This window comes from Heloderma suspectum, chromosome 5 (assembly GCF_057233095.1).
Source record: "Heloderma suspectum isolate Gila_16-S chromosome 5, 16-S_ref, whole genome shotgun sequence".
Taxonomy (NCBI): Eukaryota; Metazoa; Chordata; class Lepidosauria; order Squamata; family Helodermatidae; genus Heloderma; species Heloderma suspectum.
Window position 1 is genome coordinate 24,724,673 of NC_139462.1, and position 20,738 is coordinate 24,745,410.

Consider the following 20,738-nt stretch of genomic DNA (forward strand, 5'->3'; position numbering starts at 1 on the left):
TTGTTTAAATATTCTTTTTTACCACTGCTTGCATTTGTTGTGAGTGAAGTCTGTTTGCCAGCCTACAACATACATATTGTATGTATGCAAAATGCATATGATCTTATCATTGTACGCACATAGGCCATGCGTGGTCGATCAATATCTCAGCTTAATAAGCTTAGATACGAACTAGGCTTTGGGCACAAACACAGCCACTTCACTCTTCTTTTCACACAAACTAAAAACAAACCAGGAAGTCTTCCATTAAGCATATTTTCCCATTTTGTCTGAACTAGGAAACTATGGTTACATGGTTCAGAACAAGCCAGGATATTAAACCGACTTCAAACCATGGTTTAAGATACTGGTGGTTCTGAAGCTGTTAACCAGTCTGAACTAAACAGGAAGCTATCATTAATGACTGCATGTGAACCACAGGTGGTCTGCAAGCTCCATTCAGGTAAACTGCAGAAAGGATGTAGAACAATTGAGAATATTTGTATTTGGCTCTACACTCCATTTATTCTTTTTCTGATGACAGAGATTGAGGGCATTTTGACCAGGGGCATTTTTAGGATACCCCTCCCCCAAAACCATCCACACTCTATAATCTCATCCATTTCTATATGAAAGAAGAAAATCGGCAAACTCGTCTCTTTGCAAAGATCAGCAAAACAAGCCAAGATAACTTTATTATCAACTGCATGGTTGTATGCCTGAATGGACTCATTAAAACCTCCTATTTTTGTAGCCATATGCATAATATCCCCACTGCGCCTGTGCTCTATCCATCATTAAAATAAAATTAAGAATTCCAATCCCTCTGCACTCTGGGCCCAAGATACAAAACGGAGTATCCATTAACAGTTTGTCCTTGACATACAAAACAGCTATGAAGCATGGCATTTTTATCCAGTCCCCCACAAGGGTTTAAGGATTCCAGCTACATTGAAAGGGCTTCCTGTTTCATGACAGCCTAATATCTACTATAATACATTGCCTAATTCCACATTCAACCTGTGCAGGTAAACTCTGGTCAACAAATGAAGCTTATTAGTTTGTTCAAGGCCAGCTCTAGAACAAGAGGCTTAACTTTCATCTGCCGAACTGGCAGGTGCAGAGACACTGCATGAGCAGGCTCTCTGGAGAGCCATGCTGGACACTCTCCAAATGTGGCAATGCCATAGCAGGAAAGTAGCTGCCTGTGCCACGGCAGCAAACGTGGTCTCCAGGGCCACCTTGTCCACAATGACCCGCTCTGTGGAAAGACCCCTCAGAACAAGGCATGGGGGCGTGGCAGGGGAGGTGGAGGGAATGGGTAGCGCATGCTTTCAGTGGGACATTTTGCACCCCCCCTGCTTGTAAGCCATATGCTTACTTTGGCTTTCTCCCCACCATGAGCTATCATTGTACTAAAAAAAAGGTAAAGGTGTCCCCAACCAGTTGTGTCCGACTCTAGGGTGCGGTGCTCATCCCTGTTTCTAAGCCGAAGAGCCAGCGCTGTCCGAAGACGCTTCCGTGGTCATGTGGCCGGCATGACTGAACACCGAGGTGCATGGAACGCTGTTACCTTTCCCGCCGAGGCGGTACCTATTTATCTACTTGCAATTTCTTGCTTTCAAACTGCTAGGTTAGCAGAAGCTAGGACTGAAGACGGGAGCTCACTCCGTCACACAGCACTCGGGTCTCGAACTGCTGACCTGCCGACCTTCCAGTCTGCAGTTCAGCATCTTAACCACTAAGCCACCGCGGCCCCCTTATCATTGTACTAGCCTCATTATATTATATTGTGTGTGTGTGTGTGCAGTTTTTGATTGTTCGTTTTTATTCTTTTGTAAACCGCTTTAGGATTTGTTTTAAATGAAAAGCAGCATATAAATATTGCTAATAGATAAATACATAAATAAGCAGCTGGCTGACAGCTGTTGGACACAGAATGCTGTTGGAGTGGACCTTTGGTCAGATTCAGAAAGGCAAATTTCTCAGAAAGGACTGAAATATGCCACTCTGAAGTTGCCACAATAGTTTAAAAACAACCACAACCGCTAATGGGGGAGAGGACTGCAAATGGCCCCAAACACTGTTAAACACTGCAAATGAGCCCCAAATAAGAACATTCTCTGCACTGAATCCACACATGAATGCAGCCTATGCTGTACAATTGGGTGAAGTGGCAGTGTTTCTATATAAAACACAAAGGATGCTTCCAGATGGATTGCTCCAAGTGCTACCAATCAAAAGGCACTGTGTAGCTATTCCGTCTTTTCCTTCTTAACAGATGTTTTCGCTGGTCAGAAAAAAAAGGAGCAATGGGGGAAAACATAGAAGTGTTAAAAATGGAAGATGATGCCTTCAGGGACTCATAACATTCTGTGAATGAGGCAGAGCAATTGTACAATAAAAACCTCATCCACAAACTCAGAAAGGAACAGTGGTATACAGGGAAAGGTCCAGGGTCAGTAGCTGAGCTCATGCATTGCATGCAAAGGTCTCAGGTTCAGTCTTGGCATCCCCGGGCTGGGAAAGACCCCCTCCCTGCAATCCTGGGGAGCATCTACCATTCACCGTAGAAAATACAGAGGTCTGATTCGGTATAAGGGAGCTTCAAAAACAGAGTTATGGCAATTTTAAAACCTGTGTAAAATTGTGAAACATTTTCTCACCTTATATGCATTCCTTTGAAAAATAATTTGTACCAACTTGGACTTTTTTCAGCCACAGGATGTGTGGTCATAGGAGGAGAGGTATAGATAAACAAGGGATGCATAAGCAGCGAGATGAATGAATGCAGGCTGCGAGGAAGAGAGATGTAGACCTTGTTTGCATGTAGCGGTGGCGTTCAGTGGCCAATCGTGGGTTAATTAATTGTGGGGATGTTTCCAGCAACAACCTACGAATGCCGCATTCATAGATAGTTACCATGATGTCCAAACCTGAGTCCTTTGGGTCATTTGTGGGTTAAACAACCCAAAGTTAACCCAAGAACAAATCATGGAGTTAACTTTGGGTTGTTTAACCCAGGAACAATGCAAAGTGTCTGGGTTAACATGTTAACATCATGTTAACAACCTACAAATACTGCATTCGTAGGTTATTGCTGGAAACTGGAACCGCCTTGTGTGCACCCCTGCAATTTGTGGATTAATTAACCCACGATCTGCCACCAAACATCACCGTTATGTGCAAATAGCCCCTATTAGCCATACAGGGCGGAGAAGCTTCACACCACGCCCCTAGGACTGCATCTTTTCAATAATATTATCACAGTCATACGGACTGGAACCTTGTTTTATTTTATTTTTACACATAGCCTGATTATACTTTTAATAGCCTGCATGACACAAAGTTCAATGGAAGCAGCTTCTGTCACCATAGGAGAAACAGCTATATCTGTTGAACCACTTCCTGTCACAAAGCTATTAAAGATACTGGGTGGTTCTGTGGGTCTTTCCTCTCGAAGATTCCACACAGAGGGGATACACTTTTCCTAGGAAGCTGCCTTATACCAGGTCAGACTATTTGTCTATCTAACCTATTATTGCTTACTCTAACTGAGAGAAGCTCTCCACGGTCTCATGCAGAAGTCTTTGCCATTATCTGCTACTTCTGATCCTTAGATTTTTAAGTTGAGATACCAGCGATTGTACCTGGGAGCTTCTGCATGCAAAGCATCAGCCCTTATAGGGTGGCCAGATGCAAAAGAGGACAGGGCTCCTGCACTTTTAATAGTTTTAATAATGCACTTTTTAAAAGAAGGAGGAATTCCTTCTTCTGCACAACTATTAAAAGTGCAAGAATCCTGTTCTCCTTTGTATCTGGTCACCCTAGTGGTATACCACAGCACTCTGGTCCCTCCTGTTCAGCAGGCAAGAGCAGAGTGGGGCAGAGAAGAAGCCACAAGACTTTCCACAGAGGCACCAGGTTCTCCCCACCACCACACACAAAATACCCACGATACCCTGGTTCTTAGATATGCCACACTGAAGGCTGGTTCATGCATGCTGGTTCAGCAATGATACAAGAGAACTAGGTGGAGACAGCCTATGAAAATCATTACTTGACGTTAGTCACCAAGGGAGAATCATGCATGTGTGAACCAGGACTTACAATGCAATCTTATGCATGCCTGTTCAGAAGTAAATCCTACAGAGTTCAGCGGGAATTACTCTAAGGTAAGAGTGCACAGAAATGCAGCTTCAGTTGATGCTGCCCACAAAGGTTGATGCTGGACCACAGAGGCCAGGCCCAAACCAGGGCGGGCGCAAATTAATGGGGAGCAGCACTGGCCTAGTGGAAAAATATACCTGCCTGGACTCGAAGATCATCTTTATTGGCCCTTCTCTGGGAGCCCTTGCCAAATGAGGTGAGGCAGGTGGCTACTAAGGAGAGGGCCTTTTCAGTTGCGGCATCCTAGTTGTGGAAGACCCTTCCTGGAGAGGCCTGCCTAGCACCTATATTGTGGCCTTTTTGGTGCCAGGTGAACACCTTTTTTCCCCCCAGGCTATTTAGTCCTTCATTAAAACAAAATTGCATTAGTGCATTTTTAGATCTTTGCACTGCTGCTGGTTTTTACTCTAGTTTTTACTTTGGTTTTATTCTGCTTTACTGTGTGTATTTTATGGTTTTAAGTTTTGGTTTGAACTGGCCAGAGAGCTTTGGCTCCTGGCTGGTAAAGAAATGTGATAAATAAAATAAAAAAATGGGGATATGGCCTCAGTTATTTCTTGCATCTCAGGTTATCCATCCCTGATCTATATTCAGAGAAAATATTGATTCACAAAGTGCCCTCTTCATGACTTGGGTTAAAAAACCACTTTCCCAGCTACTTCTGATGATGAGCACAAATGTAATGACCAAGTTTCAATATATATTATGCAGAAAAACAGAAGCATCTTTCCCTATTCCCACCCCCTACTTTGCCCTGTCTTGGGGACAGAACTTTCAAAATAAGAACTGGAAAAAAGCAATCAAAATTACAGCCTGTCCCCAAACTTCCCACTGGCTGTTTCCTTGATGGATTCAAAGAGATGGTTCAGAAACAATTTAATCATGGTCTCGTAAGTACCTGTGCAGGGAGAAAATACCATACATGAGAGAGGCCTGCTCCTATCTGGAAGACAAAGGCAGAACAAGATCAAATGGATGGAAATTACTGCAGTGATTTTCTAAGCGGGTATGAGATGTATATTTTTAACCAGGGTTAATTAGCCGATGGATAAAGAAATGCAGGGGAATATGGCGGTGCCTCCCCCAGTTGCTTGGATCAGGACTTGGAGACCTGCTGTGGCTCAACCTCACCTCCGCAGTCTGGGAGGCTTGTTGCCAGCTCAATATTTTATTTTATTTTTAAAAAAGAGGGACATTGCAGAGTGAGCCCAGAGCATTCGAGGGAACTGTGAAGCTAGGAAATATGTTGATGTTTGGCTGTTTGCAAGAAAAAGAGGAACATTGTTTTTAAAAATGGAACGGAGTTAAAAATGAATGGGGTTATGATTATGCAGACTCTTCCAGAGAATGCAACTGTCTGAGGGCCATTTCACCCACAATACAGAGGAAGACCATCATTCTTCACCAAGAACATACTCGAAATGGAGCTGCAGCCAAACCAGTCTCCTGCAAACCATGGAACTGAGCAACCCTCCCCAACTCATTGGTCTCCAGATGTGTTGGATTGCAATTCCCATCATTCCCATACAGCATAGCTACTGGAAATGATGGGCGTTGCAGTTCAACACATCCATAGGGCACCAGGTTGGGAGGCTGGATTAGTGTCAGATCAGGACTGGAAAGGTCCAGGTCTGAATCCCCACTCAGCCATTTACTTTTTAATTAAATGCATATACCACCCAACTGGAAGATGACCTCAGTTGGAGCGGTTTACAATAATTAAAAACAACAACAACAGACCCCCAAACAACAATAAAACAACCACCAAAACAATATGAAAATGTTAAAACATTTCTCATGTTAAAAATATGAAAGAGCCAGCTTAATAATCAGAGCACCAGATTAGAAATTAAGGGTGCAATCGTATGCATATTTACACAGAATAAAGTCCTAAACATGCAAAGGATTGTACAATAAAAGCCTGTTGGAAGAAGAAGGTCTGAACCTGGCATCTAAATATATACAGTGAAGACACCATGAAGCCCACTGGGTGAGCTTGAACAAGTCACCACTTCTCAACCTAACCTAGCTCACGGGGTTGTTGTGGAAATAAAATGGGGTAAGTAGGGGAAGAACTCTGTATGCTTCCTTGAGTTCCTTTCGGGAAGGGTGGGATAATAATGTAATAAATTATCAAAATGAAAATTATTATCAAATAATTCCCCAACTTTCTGCATAACCTTCCTAGGCCACTCACAACATACTAAAATAAACAACAACAACAACATACAATTAAAATAGAATCACACAACAGCAGAATGCAGTAAAACAGCAGGAGCAGAAGTAAATCATTTCTCATTAAAAGCAAAAGGCAATAGAAAGATGCCATTTCCATTAAAAGCATGGGAGAATAAAATTGCCTTCCTTGGAGCCTATAGCAGAGTAAAGTGTCTGTCTAGTGTCCTTGGGGAGAGTGCTTACAAAGGTGCTACCACTGGAAAGCCCCTGTCTCTAGTCACACCCACCTAACCTCTGAAGGTAGGGGCATGTGAAGCACATCCCCCCCCCCCAAAATATCAATCTTTGAAGTGGGCAGATTTGTATTGGAGTATGCGATTCTTTAGCTAACCTGGTCCCAAGGCATTTAGGGCTTTATAGATCAAAACCAGCACCTTGCATTGTGCCCAGAAGCAGACTGGAAGCCAGTGAGGGAATGTTTTAATACCAACGAGATATGTTCCAACTGACAACTGCATTTTGAATCAGCAAGTTCTGAGTAGTCTTCAAAGGCAGCCTCAGGAACAATACACTGCACTAATCAAGTCTAGATATTACTATGGCATGTGGAACTGTTGTGAACCATCCAGAGAGCTTTGGCTATTGGGCGGTATAGAAATGTAGTAAAACAAACAAACAAACTGTAGCAAGGCTATAGCTGTCTCGGGATGCACAAATCTATCAAGTTCCTCATTTCCTCAAAGTTAAGCTCATTCTGTCCTGTTTCTGCATCAGTCTCTAATTTGTCCTTAAGTCAACATGAACATTCATACATATTTTCATGCGTCCTTCACAAAATGTATGCTATTGTTACATTCCCACCCACCCACCCCAATTATATGTATTTCTTGCAGGCCATTTCCTCCAAGATAAAGCATTTTTGCATATATTTCTTTGTAATATTCACATTTTTGTGTGTACTTTTCTTTGAAGATTTTGGAAAACTGTGGATAGTGACATTTAAGGTGCAATTCTATGCATGTTTAGACAGAAAAAAAAAAGGTCAACAACTCCCAGCATGCCCCAGCCAGCATGCTGGGAGTTGTAGGCCTTTTTCTGTCTAAACATGCATAGAACTGTGTCTTTAATTGCTTTCTTGTTCCTGTAGCGGTCTGTGTATTTGGGTTTTTTTGTGAAACTGAATGAATTTCTCCCCCATCCCTATTTCAGTGCTCCAGGAGACTATACAGCTAGTGGTATATGAAAGATTGCAAACATGTATTTCTTGCATTCATATTCTATATTTTTAAGAGTGTGCTTAAAATATCTTATGTGGTGGTTCTTCTACCGGGATGAGTGATATTCAACCTGTTCTGGAGGGGGTTGCACTCCTCCAAAAGGATCAGGTTCGTCGTTTGGGGGAGCTCTTAGGTCCAAGACTGTCATTGGAGGCACAGGTGGCCTTGGTGGCAGTGAGAACCTTTTATCAGCTTAGGGAGCAATCCTATGCCCCCCTAGAAAGGATTGTTCAGTTTCTGGGATCTGAGGTCGGAACCAGGGCTCCAACCTGAGCCCAGAAACCGCACTCCCTGCCCCATTGTAGCTGGTGTGGTTCTCTCCAGGCTGACACTTGGAAATGGAGATGGGGGAAAGGGGGTGGTCGTGGGGGCAGGGAAGGCAGGAGACAGGGGAAGCTGTGTTACGTAGCTTCCTATGTGTGCCCCAGCCTCCTTCCCTCCTGCTCGGAAGCGCCGCAGCTACACAGGCAAAATTGCCCGTCTAGCAAAACTGCAGGGCAACTGGACCACAGAGCTGAGGATCTCCTCCATGCTCCAGCTGCCCTGTGTTGGATACTCAGCAGCCTTAGACTTTGGGCTATCTCAACAGGATTGCGCCTCAATAGAATGGGCTGATATACCAACTACAATCCTAAATCGAAAGAGCCTAGCTACTGTTATCCATACTCTGTTAACCTTTTGTTTGGATTACTGCAATTCATTATGTGTGTGGCTGCCTTTGAAAACGGTCCGGAAATTTTGGCTGGCTCAAAATAGGGCAGCAAGACTGTCAACAGACACTGGCCAATATGATTGTATTATGCCAGTGCTTTATGATCTGCACTGACTACCAATCCATTTCTGAGCCAAATTCAAAGCACTTATATTAACTTCTTGTTGTTGTTTAGTCGTTAAGTTGTGTCCGACTCTTCATGACCCCATGGACCATAGCAAGCCAGGCCTTCCTGTCCTTCGCTCTCTCCCGGAGTGTGCTCAAGTTCATATTCATTGCAGATATTAATTTACAAAGCTCTAAATGGCTTGGGGCCAGGTTACCTGAAGGATCGACTCCTTCCATATATACCTGCCTGGATGCTAAGATCATTGTTGTTGTTCAGTCGTTCAGTCGTGTCCGACTCTTCGTGACCCCATGGACCATAGCACGCCAGGCCTTCCTGTCCTGCGCACTCTCCCGGAGCGTGCTCAAGTTCATATTCATTGCATCGGTGATGCTATCTAGCCATCTCATCCTCTGCCGTCCCCTACTCCTTTTGCCTTCAGTCTTTCCCAGCATCAGGGTCTTTTCCAGAGAGTTTTCTCTTCGCATTAGGTGGCCAAAATATTTGAGCTTCAGCTTTAGGATCGGTCCTTCCAATGAGCACTCAGGGTTGATTTCCTTTAGGATGGACTGATTTGACCTCCTTGCAGTCCAGGGGACTCGTAAGAGTCTTCTCCAGCACCACAGTTCGAAAGCATCAATTCTTCGGCGCTCAGCCTTCCTTATAGTCCAGCTCTCACAGCCATACATTACTACTGGGAAAACCATAGCTTTGATTAGACGGACCTTTGTTGGCAAGGTGATGTCTCTGCTTCTTACTATGCTGTCTAGGTTTGCCATAGCTTTCCTCCCAAGGAGCAAGCGTCTTTTAATTTCATGGCTACAGTCACCGTCTGCGGTGATCTTGGAGCCCAAGAAAGTAAAATCTGTCACTGCTTCCATTTCTTCCCCTTCTATATGCCAGGAAGTGATAGGGCCAGATGCCATGATCTTCGTTTTTTTAATGTTGAGTTTCAAACCAGCTTTTTGCACTCTCCTCTTTCACCCTCAACAAGAGGCTCTTTAGATCCTCTTCACTTTCTGCCATTAGGGTGGTATCATCTGCATATCAGAGGTTGTTGATAATTCTCCCAGCAATCTTAATTTCGACCTCTGATTCATCCAACCCGGCATTTCTCATGATGTACTCTGCATATAAGTTAAATAAGCAGGGCGACAATATGCAGCCTTGTCATACTCCTTTCCCAATTTTGAACCAATCGGTTGTTCCATGTCTGGTTCTTACTGTTGCTTCTTGACCCTCGTACAGGTTTCTCAGGAGACAGGTAAGGTGGTCTGGTACTCCCATCTCTTTAAGAATTTGCCACAGTTTGTTGCGATCCACACAATCAAAGGCTTTAGCGTAGTCAATGAAGCAGAAATAGACATTTTTCTGGAATTCTCTTGCTTTCTCCATGATGCAGCGAATCTTGGCGATTTGATCTCTAGTTCCCCTGCCTCTTCGAAACCTAGCTTGTACTTCCGGTAGTTCTCGGTTCGCATACTGCTGAAGCCTAGCTTGTAGGATTTTGAGCATCACCTTGCTGGCATGTGAAATGAGCGCAACTGTGCAGTAGTTTGAACACTCTTTGGCGTTGCCCTTCTTTGGAATTGGAATGTAAACTGACCTTTTCCAGTCTTGCGGCCATTGCTGAGTGTTCCAAATTTGTTGGCATATTGAATGCAGCACTTTAACAGCATCATCTTTTAGGATTTTAAATAGCTCAGCTGGAATACTGTCATCTCCGCTAGCTTTGTTGTTACTAATGCTTCCTAAGGCCCACTTGACTTCACTCTCGAGGATGTCCGGCTCAAGTTCAGTGACCGCACTATCATGGCTATCAAGGACATTACTATCATGGCTATCAAGGACATTAAGATCTTTCCTGTATAGTTCTTCTGTGTATTCTTTTCACCTCTTCTTAATCTCATCTGCTTCTGTGAGGTCCCTGCCTTCTTTGTCCTTTATCATGCCCGTCTTTGCACAAAACGTTCCCTTGAGATCTCCGATTTTCTTGAAGAGATCTCTAGTCTTTCCCATTCTGTTGTTTTCCTCGATTTCCTTGCATTGTTCATTTAAGAAGGCCTTCTTGTCTCTCCTTGCTATTCTCTGGAACTCTGCATTCAGTTGGATATATCTTCCCCTTTCTCCCTTGCTTTTTGCTTCCCTTCTTTCCTCAGCTACTTGTAAAGCCTCATCAGACAGCCACTTGGCTTTCTTGCATTTCTTTTTCTTTGGGATGGATTTAGTTGCTGCTGCCTCCTGAACAATGTTACGGACCTCCGTCCATAGTTCCTCAGGCACTCTGTCTATCAGGTCTAATCCCTGAAATCTATTCCTCACCTCCACTGTATATTCATCAGGGATATGATTTAGGTCATACCTGAATGGTTTAGTGGTTTTCCCTACGTTCTTCAATTTAAGCCAAATTTTGCAAGAAGCAGCTCATGATCTGAGCCACAGTCAGCTCCAGGTCTTGTTTTTACTGACTGTATGGAGCTTCTCCATCTTTGGCTGCAAAGTATGTAATCAATCTGATTTCGATATTGACCATCTGGTGATGTCCACGTGTAGAGTCGTCTCTTGTGCTGTTGGAAAAGAGTGTTTGCTATGATCAGCGTGTTCTCTTGGCAAAACTCTATTAGCTTTTGTCCTGCTTCATTTTGTACACCAAGGCCATGCCTGCCTGTTATCCCGGTGATTTCTTGACTTCCTACTTTAGCATTCCAGTCCCCTATGATGAAGAGGACATCTTTTTTTGGTGTTAGTTCTAGAAGGTGTTGGAGGTCTTCATAGAACCGATCAACCTCAGCTTCTTCGGCCTCAGTGGTTGGGGCATAGACTTGAATTACTGTGATGTTGAATGGTTTGCCTTGGATTTGTACTGAGATCATTCTATCGTTTTTGAGATTGTACCCCAGTACTGCTTTTCCCACCCTTTTGTTGACTATGAGTGCTACTCCATTTCTTCTAAGGGATTCTTGGCCACAATAGTAGATATGATGGTCACCTGAATTAAATTCGCCCATGCCTGTCCATTTTAGTTCGCTGATTCCCAAGATGTCGATGTTCAATCTTGCCATCTCATTAGGGATGCGCAAACGAGCCATGTTTGAGATTGCTAGGATTCTCCGAACTTCATCTCGCAGCTTGTCTGGTGTCCGATTCCCATTGGTGTTTCAGTTTTCTGCTTGCTCTGTGCGAATGGGAAAATTGTGCAAATCAAGCTGTGATCGAATGTGAAATTTCCCCAGATTTGCACAACTCCCCCCCATGGGGGGAAATTTGCACAAGTTAGGAAAGTTGTGCAAATCAAACTGGAAACGTCACACAAATCAAACACAAGTACACATTTGGCAATTTACAAATATTTTTGTGGACACGTGAATGCACTTGCAATCCCATTTGGAAAATTGAACAGAGCACGGTCCCATGTTTTGCAAGCAAAAATGAAATTCTCATACATGCCTAAAGATCATCCTTAAAGGCCCTTCTCTAGGTGCCCTTGCTAAATGAGCGGAGGTGAGTGGCTACAAAGGAGAAGGCCTTTTTAGTGGTGGCAGTCTGGGTGTGGAATGAGCTCCACGGAGAGGCTCCATATTGTGATCTTTTCAGTGCCAGGTGAGGCCCTTTTTATTTTCCCAGGCTAGCCCTTCAGTTTTGAAAACTGTGATAGTGCATTTTTAGAACTACATGTCATGTCTGTGGACCTTAGGCTGTGTCTTATTCAGTAAAAACGTTTGTTTCATGTCTACTGGACACCGCAATGTCTCCTTAACAAAGGAATTTTCTAATTTGGCTAATTGCTGGCAGTCTAATGCAGCTAATGCTTCTTTTAAACATATGCTTTGGCAATGTCCAGAAGTTGCTTCTTTTGGGGGAGAGGCTATTACAGAAATACATTTTGTACTGGAACAGTCTTTAACATTCACTGATACACACTCCTTAAAATTTTTACTTATTTACCTGCTTCATGGGAATTAACAAATGGTCAGCATAAATAGGTTCTTTGCACCATTTTGACAGCAAAAAGACTGATATTACAACACTGGAAGGATAAACACTCACCTCCTATAATGCAATAGATGGAGGGCCTTACAACGCTTTCAGTATTTGAAAGGGTGGCATATAGATGTCACTTCCAAATGGATACTTATTTGGATATTTGGTCCACTTTTGTTGAAGCGCATGTATAATTGCTAAAAAGTTGTATACATTTCATACAAATCCATGTATGTGTATTTAAAAAAAACAGAAAAACTAAAAATAAAAAACGTTTCGAGTGCCCCCAGGCCACATACTGGGTACCCATTTGTGGGCACTATTGGAGGTGCCAAGGGGTGCCATGGCACCTGCAGCCACTGCATTGAGGACCCCTGAACTAATCGCTCCTTCCAAATGTCCTGTGGCGCTACTGCAACTTCCTACTTAAAAGAACAGGATGCTGTCCTATTTTTTGTTTACATTCTATTTGCTCAGGCACACCCACAGCATGCCATTTCTTTTCCAGTCCTCCATGTGCTTATTTACTCTTTCAGCATCATATATCAGTATTGGAACAGCCACTGTTTTGAGCCAATTCACGTGGCCAAAATCAGCATGTTCTTTCACAACACAGACTCAGTGAATCTCCAATTCTGGGCAGAACTCAACACACAGCAAAGCAGCTGCGTTTTCTCTGGCCGGCCAGATGGCAAATCACTCTCCTTTACAGAGAGCCGCTGAAAACTCGTTGTATTGCAGGTTGAGCACACAGCGAAGTTTGCTGGATGGATTCGCTGCATGCCAAAGCCTGCAGGCATCAGCTCAGCTCTGCTGTCAATTTGGTCTGAGCATTAGCCCTCGATTGAGGGCCTTTAGGGGAAATAGTCCCCCAAGTCCCCAGCATCTGAGGCTGCTCTAAGACACCAGGAAATTGCTTGTGCACGGAACAAATACCTCGCTGTTGCACTGCCACAGCACTCTGATCCAGGCAGGACAACAAAAGCATCCTTGTAAATCACCAAGGGTCAGTACACTGCAACAGCCTTACCCAGCCTGGAATCCTCCAGGTGTGTTGGACTACAACTCCCATCACCCACAGGCAGCACAGGGCAGGGATAGGTGGCGTAGCCCAAGACATCTGGGGGGTGCCAGGCTGGAGGAGCCTGCACTATACAAATATGGTAAAACTGTTCCCAGATTGTATCAATTCATGTCTCAGGTATATGTGCAGGGGGTATATGTATGTCACATGCTTGAATGTTTCCTGACCGGGGGGGGGGGGGGATTTTTGCACATGCAGCAAGGATTGGCTTTTCGTTGAATTGAATGCAAGCTGCTTTACTTGTTGTTAACCAGGGGTGGGCAACGTCGACAGGTCCAGGAGCCAATCCTGCTCCATGGGCTGCACTCCTACCACTCTTTGGTGGCAACAGCGGCAAAAAAGGTAGCAGTTTGCTGCCGAATTTCGGTGGCAAACCACTACGGACCTTAGAATGGACAAAGGTAGCTTGAAAATGACCTAATTTGTCTGTTCTAAGCCTTTGCTGCTGCTATAGAGGCTTAGAATGGACAAATATCACTTGTTTTTAAGCTCAATTAGTCTGCTCCAAGCCTCCAATGAGGTTTGCCACCAAATTTTGGCAGCAAACTGCTACTTTTCCCCTCTACTTTTTCTTTATCACTGGAGCAGCAGGTGACCTGTTGGCTGTGTGTTGCCCACCCCGTTCTAAACACACAAGTGACTCAGATTTCATGAATTAATACGGTAGAACCTTTCTTCCTAACGTGCAGTTTTTTTTAAGTGTAGGATGTTAAAAAAAATGTTTAGCCCAATGCACATTTCTCCCCCAGCCCACCCTGCATTTTCTCCTCACAAAAACCCTGTGGAGTAGGCTAGGCTGAGATGTAGTGACTGGCCCACGGTCAGGCATTGAGCTTTTTGGCTGAGTAAGGATCTGTCGTGCCTCCCTCGGACTCCTCCAGGCAGGCTCCAGACCCAGGGGAAGGGACCAGCACAGAAGGAGTGCGAGCCCCATCACCTCCTGTGGATGTTCCATGCCCAGCTACAGCCCCCCCCCCCCCGGATTTGGAGGACGAAATGCCACCAATCCCCACAGAGTGAAGGAGGCTGCATGTAAGGGAACAATACAGGTAAGCCTCTGTCCGTTTAAGATAGAAAGGCTCTCAGAGGCAGGAGGATGGATTGGATGCAGCTGCTTCCAGACGCAGCAGTTGAAAGCAGGAAGCAGGCTGGAGGAAGGTTGCTGGAGAACAATGCCAGATCTCCTGCTAGATCTTAGCCTTGGTCCTGGTCCTGGCCCCGGCCCACTGCCTTGCTCGTGTTCCTTTGTGTGTTTCGGACTTCGGACGGGAAAATGGACTTCTCTTTGCCACATCGCTTTGGATTCTACTGCCCTAGTAAAATTCCCTGCTCCAGCCGCCTTTCCCTCTTGCAGCCTAGGAGAGGTTTATGAATCAGCCAGTGATTTATCGCTGCCAGCTGTGGTCTGCTGGCAGGAGCCAACAGGACCTGAACTCTCCCAATGCCCTGTCCCCCAGAAGCTGCTTTAGGGCTGTCAAAGAACTAAAGACTGAGCCATTTCCTTTGTCATCTGCAAGGTATTATAGTAGTGCAGGAAGGTGAAGGGCATGGAGAAGTTCATTTTTTTCCCTTTTCCAAGTCCAGCTATTCTGCAGCTCTAAAAGGAGAGGGCCTGGGATTGTCTGCCTCACCTTTCTGCACTGTTAGTATTGCTGCAGGATCAGGCTGCCCAAAGTTAAAAGCTGGGCAATGGAAAAGGCCCAGCACCTTTCTTTCAACCCTTCTAGATGCAACAGCCTCCTTCTATCCAGAGGCAAGAAGCTATAATTAGCTTAGTTTTGTGGGCATATGTGATAACCATGTCCCAGTGCAAGGGGAGGAGGAAGGGCTGGTAAAGTGTTTGAGAACCACAGCGGGACAGCAATTATGAAAAACTGTAATATATACACAACAGACATACAATATACAATGTTGTAAATACAATACACATACATATTTTGAGGCAAGGGTTGGCAGACATCAGGCTTGTTGGACCTACTTTACTTTTACCAGAACTCTGAGGTCCAACAACTGGAGCTACTGCGCTCAGCCCAGGAATCTGTGATTGGTACCAGAACCAAGCTCACAAGTGCATTCACACAAAAATCAATTCCTGGTCCCCTACCCCCATGCAACAGTTCTTTTTCAGCAACATAATTTGGGCAGGGTGGGAGAGAGGAGGCAGAGCTGTTTAAATGTTGCTATTGTTAGACAATTGGGAGTCAAAAACATTTGCAAACCACCCAGAAATCTACCAGTAGATCTGGATGTACACCTGCCCCATCACTGTTTTAATGGATTTCTTACCAGCTGCAGAAAAGGGTTAGAAGCCACCAGAGTATTTCCATGAATTATTTTAGATTGTTCTAGTCCCCTCGGATATCCTTTCCCACCCACTCTAGCCTGCCCTGCTCTGGGTGAGGGAGTTTCCTGGTGCTGCCTTCCCAGAAGTGGAGAGCTAAGTTGGACATATTTAAGGAACCAACAGGTTCAACACCATAACATTCCTTGACTATCCTTTGGGGAGGAGCTATATGCATGGTGTGGAGAACATGGTTAAGGAGACAATTCTCTCCCCCTCTCATAATACTAGAACCCAGGGTCATCCCATGATTGATGGGAGCTTCAGGACAGATAAAAGGAGAGACTTCTTCACACAGCGCATAGTTAAACTATGGAATGTGCTACCACAAGATGTAGTGATGGCCATCACTTTGGAAGGCTTTACAAGGGGACTGGACAAACTCATGGAGGAGAAGGCTATCCATAGTGGCTATATGGTACCTCCAGTATCAGAGGCAGTATGCCTATGTACACCAGTTCCTGAAGAAAATGGGTGGGAAGGTGCTGTTGCTTTCATGTTGTGCTTGTAGGTTTCCTGTGGGCAGCTGGCACTGTGTGAACGGAATGCTAGACAAGGTAGTTCTTTGGTCTGATCCAGCATGGTGGCTCCTCTTACATTTTTAGTGGTAGAGCACATGCTTTGCATACAGAAGGTTCCAGGTTGAATCGCTGGCATCTGCAGTTAAAAGGATCTCTGGTAGGAGGCAATGGGAAAGACCCACAATGCTGGACTAGATGGACCGTCATGGATCTTCTTATGTTATGCCCTTACCACTGCCTGACCCTAGAGAGCCACTGTGAACAGAAAACATTGGGTTAGATCAGACTTTTCTGATCTAACTTTTCAGTCTAACTTTTCAGACTTTTCATTGGGTTAGATCAGACTGGCACCCTCCAGATGTGCTGGGCTACAACTCCCAGAATTCCCAGCCAGCAATTCTGGGATTTGTAGCATTGCTGGCTAGGGGATTCTGGGAGTTGTAATCCAACACATCTGGATGGCATCAGTTTGAGGAGGGTTAGGTTAGATGGACAAATGGTCTGGTACAATGCCGCTTCCTACATTCCTCACCTTCCTTTTGGCAAACAAACAAACAAAAAGTGATGGGGGAAAAATCTATTTATTCTCATAGCAACCCTGTGAGGTTGGTGAGCGTGACGAGACAACAACTTGACCAATGTCACTTAGGTGAGCCTCATAGCTGAGCAGAAACTCAAATCCCCCATAAGTATATCCAACAGCTTTGTATCCTGTCTTCCTATGGCTCAAACACACTTCTGTGGACTTTCACTAAATGCTTAGGCAAGCCAGTCCAAAAAATCAATGAACTAAAACAGCTAGAGTCTCGGTAAAAGGAAAATTTCACACATGGCAAAAATAACAGTAACGTGCCAAGAGATATACAGGGTTGATGGGGGAAAACAGACCATTTTGGGGCACAAATATAGACGTGGCTTTTCCTGTCTTCACCCCTCTCCCCTCCCCATTCAATCAAGGACCAAAACTATCAATACTACTCATGAGAATTAATGAAGGATGCCACAAGGCAGCATTTTGTTTTTCTGAGGCTGTTGCCTTGTTTTCCCCATCACCTGAACAGGGGAAGTATTTCTGTGCTGTGACAGTGGTGTTGCTATGGTAATGACTCTTCTCTACTGGATGGCCAGAAAGAAAAAAATCCCCACACCACCAACAAACCCAGACACACTGCACCAAAATGATGAAGGGCACACTCTAATGGGAACTTCTCCTGCACAACACTTTTGTGCAGCTCTCATTTACAGGAGAAATTCCAACTGGATTGTGCCCAGACATTTTAACCTTACAGACCCTTGGTTGGTATAAAGCCCCCAAACGAGACATGTTACTGTTATTATTAATAAATACATTTGACTTTCACCTGTTAGTGTGTTTAAACCACTCTGAAGACGTGGTTGAAAAACACCCGTCAAATAAACATGAAGTCAATAAAACAAAAGCTAATTGACTTTTCAGCACACGTACATTGCTTTGCACTGCTGAGGTTTGTCTGTAGACAAGCCACCCCTTGGAAACAGGAAGAGGAAACGTGACGTGTCTGTTTAAAGATAAAGAAGCAAAACTTTGCACCCAGTTGGAACCCTCCCCCCCAGTTCCTAAATTAAATAGTTTTGGTGGTGGGTAAAGGGGCAAAATGAATAAAGCAGAGGAAGGCTTGTTCTAGAGAAAGTGGTGATTTTATTTTAGTAGGATTCAGCATACACACAGAAAGAAGGGCTTGTTCCCCAAACAAAATATGTAACCACAGCAAGGCTGCATTCACAGAAACAAAAGCAAAGCTATTAATCACTCCTGTAAGAGTCTAATTGGGGTTAAAAAAAATTTCCTCTGCTTTGTGCACACACGCATACATATGAATGTATGAATGGAGAAAGCAGAAGGGTGGTTTGTACTTGAAATAACACCTAGTTCTATGCAGGCCTCGATTTGCTTCTCTTTTACAGCATAACCAGAAGCCGAATTAAAGCGAGTTAAGATCTTCAAGTCTCCGGAGTGATCCTTCGTGTGGATGGCACCTAAGACGGGACGAGGGGTCAGGGCCTCTCACCCTGACCTTGCATCTGGGAAAAGTTCCCTCATGTGCTTCATTTTCAGAAGAAATTAGCCAGCCATCAAAGATACTCATAAACAGTTTGTATACATGTCACGCATCTGGGCCTCAGTCCAATTGGTTTCGTCCGCTCATCCTCCCCTGCGGTAGTTCGCATATTTGTAATTGTCCTCGAATTCCTTCCAGGGGAGAATATCCCTAAAGGCACCACAGCTTTGGGAGGGGCACGGATGGGGTGGAACCAAAGTTATTAATTTATTATTATTGTTATTATTATTAATAGTAATAACAATAATAGTGGCTTGGGTATTTGCCTATCTAATTTGCAGTTGATGCAAATTAAATCAATGGAGAAGGTCAGGGAAGGAAAACATGAAATATATTCAATATATTTGCCTCTCCCTCCCCGCAGCCCAGCCTGTGCAACCCTTTTCCTGCGTCTCCCCCTGCAAAAGCCAATATGACCCCCCTGCAAAGAATAAAGGAGGGCTGAACGGGCATGCAATGCAAACAATGCAACTACTTTGCAAAGTTCACCTCTAGGACGCCGGTGATCTCTTCCTACCTAGGCCAGGGCTACTATGAAAAAGGAGCTCTACACGCACTGAAAAGGGAGGGCGCGGGGGAGAACAAGGCGGGAAACAACCAGACTGGGTGTCGAGACGTCTTCTTGTTTCAGGTGTCAATCCCACCGGGTTCAATGGCGCTGGCTCTCGGAAGTAAGGGGGCCTCGGATTGCAGCCGTGCCGTGCGCCATCTCACGGCATGTTTACTCGGAAACAAGCCGGAGTTCAACAGGGATGGCTCCCAAGGAAGCGCGCACAGGACTGCAACCGCAGGCTTGCACCCGCTGTTAGGCTGAGTTGAATCCCATTCATTTAAATGGGTCTACTCGAAGTCGGGCTAACACGGGATGCAACCATCAGACAATGTATAATCTCGCCTTTCTACCAAGGGAGGCGCGAGGCCTATTATTGATCATTATTATTCGAATACATTGTGTCCACCACCCGTCTTCCCGGAGGCACAAGGCAACCCGACTGTCCGTGCACGCAGCCGAGGCACCCCGCGCCGCGTCTCCCTTACCTAGCCAGCAGGACTCGGCTGCAGCGACAGCAGGGGCGAGAGGAGAGATGACCTTGCAGAGAAATCCCTCGCCGGAGCAGGAAACGAGCCGCCTCTCCCCGCTCGCTGCCTCGCGCGCAAAAGAAACCTCACCATCCAGCCCAGGCTCTCGAGGAGAAGCGCCAGCCAGCCAGCGCTCCCCAGCCGCCGCTCTGGCAAAGCCGGGCGCCTCGCCTCTTCCAGCTCCGGGAGAACCCGCCGAGGGACAAGGCGGAGGAGAAGGAGCCACAGACCGGACGCGCCGCCGCCGCTCCGGCTTCTCCCAGCCAGCGCTAGGCGCTGTTGGGGGCGGTGCAGGTGCCTCCTCCGGGGCGTTTCTCGCCGGGCCCGGCAGGGCGGAGGGGGCGCTGGTGCTTTCGGCTACCGCAGCCCCTGTAGCAGGCTGCCCGCGTTCGGAACAGCCGCCCCCCTGAGCTCGCTCTCGACCCGGAGAGCTCGGCGAAAGGCGCCGGCGCGTCATAGGCACAGCTGGCGGGGAAGAATCGGAGGGGAGGCAAAGCAGCCCCGAAAGTGGGGAAGGAGCCCTGCTGGCCGGAAGGGGGGTAGACGAAGGGCGATCGTCCCGTCCCCCTACCCTTACCCCAGTCCCAACCCCGGCCACGTTTTGAAAAGCTTCCCGCTGCAGGAGAGAGCTACGATCCGGATCGCATAGGTCTGGACCGTGGGGCAAAGTCAAGGGGGCCCAGAAGCAGCTCAAGGGCTCCCCAGAAGCAGTCTCCATTCATTTTTTATTCCGGTACCGATGATGGTGCTATGATTTAAGTGAGTTTAAAATGCAGAGCTGCACATGCTTAGATTTATTATTATTTTTAATCAGGGTTGGCAAACAGTCTTGTTGGCGTAACATATCGGGAATGCAGAAACAGTTCTAAATTTATTTATGTATTCATTGCATTTATATCCCGCCTTTTTCCTCTTTCAGGGAACCCAAGGCGGCTTACATTCTCCTCCTCCTCTCCATTTTATCCTCACAACAACAACCCTGTGAGGTAGGTTGGGCTGAGAGTCCAACCTACCTCACTGGCCCAAAGTCACCCAGTGAGCTTCCATGGCTGAGTGGGGACTAGAACCCAGATCTCCCCACTCCTGGTCTGACACTGTCACCACTACACGACACTGGCTCCCCCAACAGAACGGTTTGCATGTGTGCTGTGTGCTTCACCACTGAAGTAATAGGACATGGTGGTCTAAAAGGAGCCAACATAAGACCCTT

The 20,738-nt window shown here is 45.6% G+C and overlaps 1 protein-coding gene across 1 annotated transcript in view; it reads right to left on the bottom strand.

The window, feature by feature from the left end:
* Nucleotides 1-19,799, bottom strand: part of GPRIN3 (GPRIN family member 3) — a 54,666-nt gene extending 34,867 nt beyond the window's left edge. Inside the window, exon 1 of the mRNA XM_084855626.1 lies at nucleotides 19,487-19,799. The gene's annotated coding sequence lies outside the window, so the exon portion shown is untranslated. The remainder of the gene's footprint in view (nucleotides 1-19,486) is intronic.
* Between the last annotated feature and the right edge of the window lie 939 nt (nucleotides 19,800-20,738).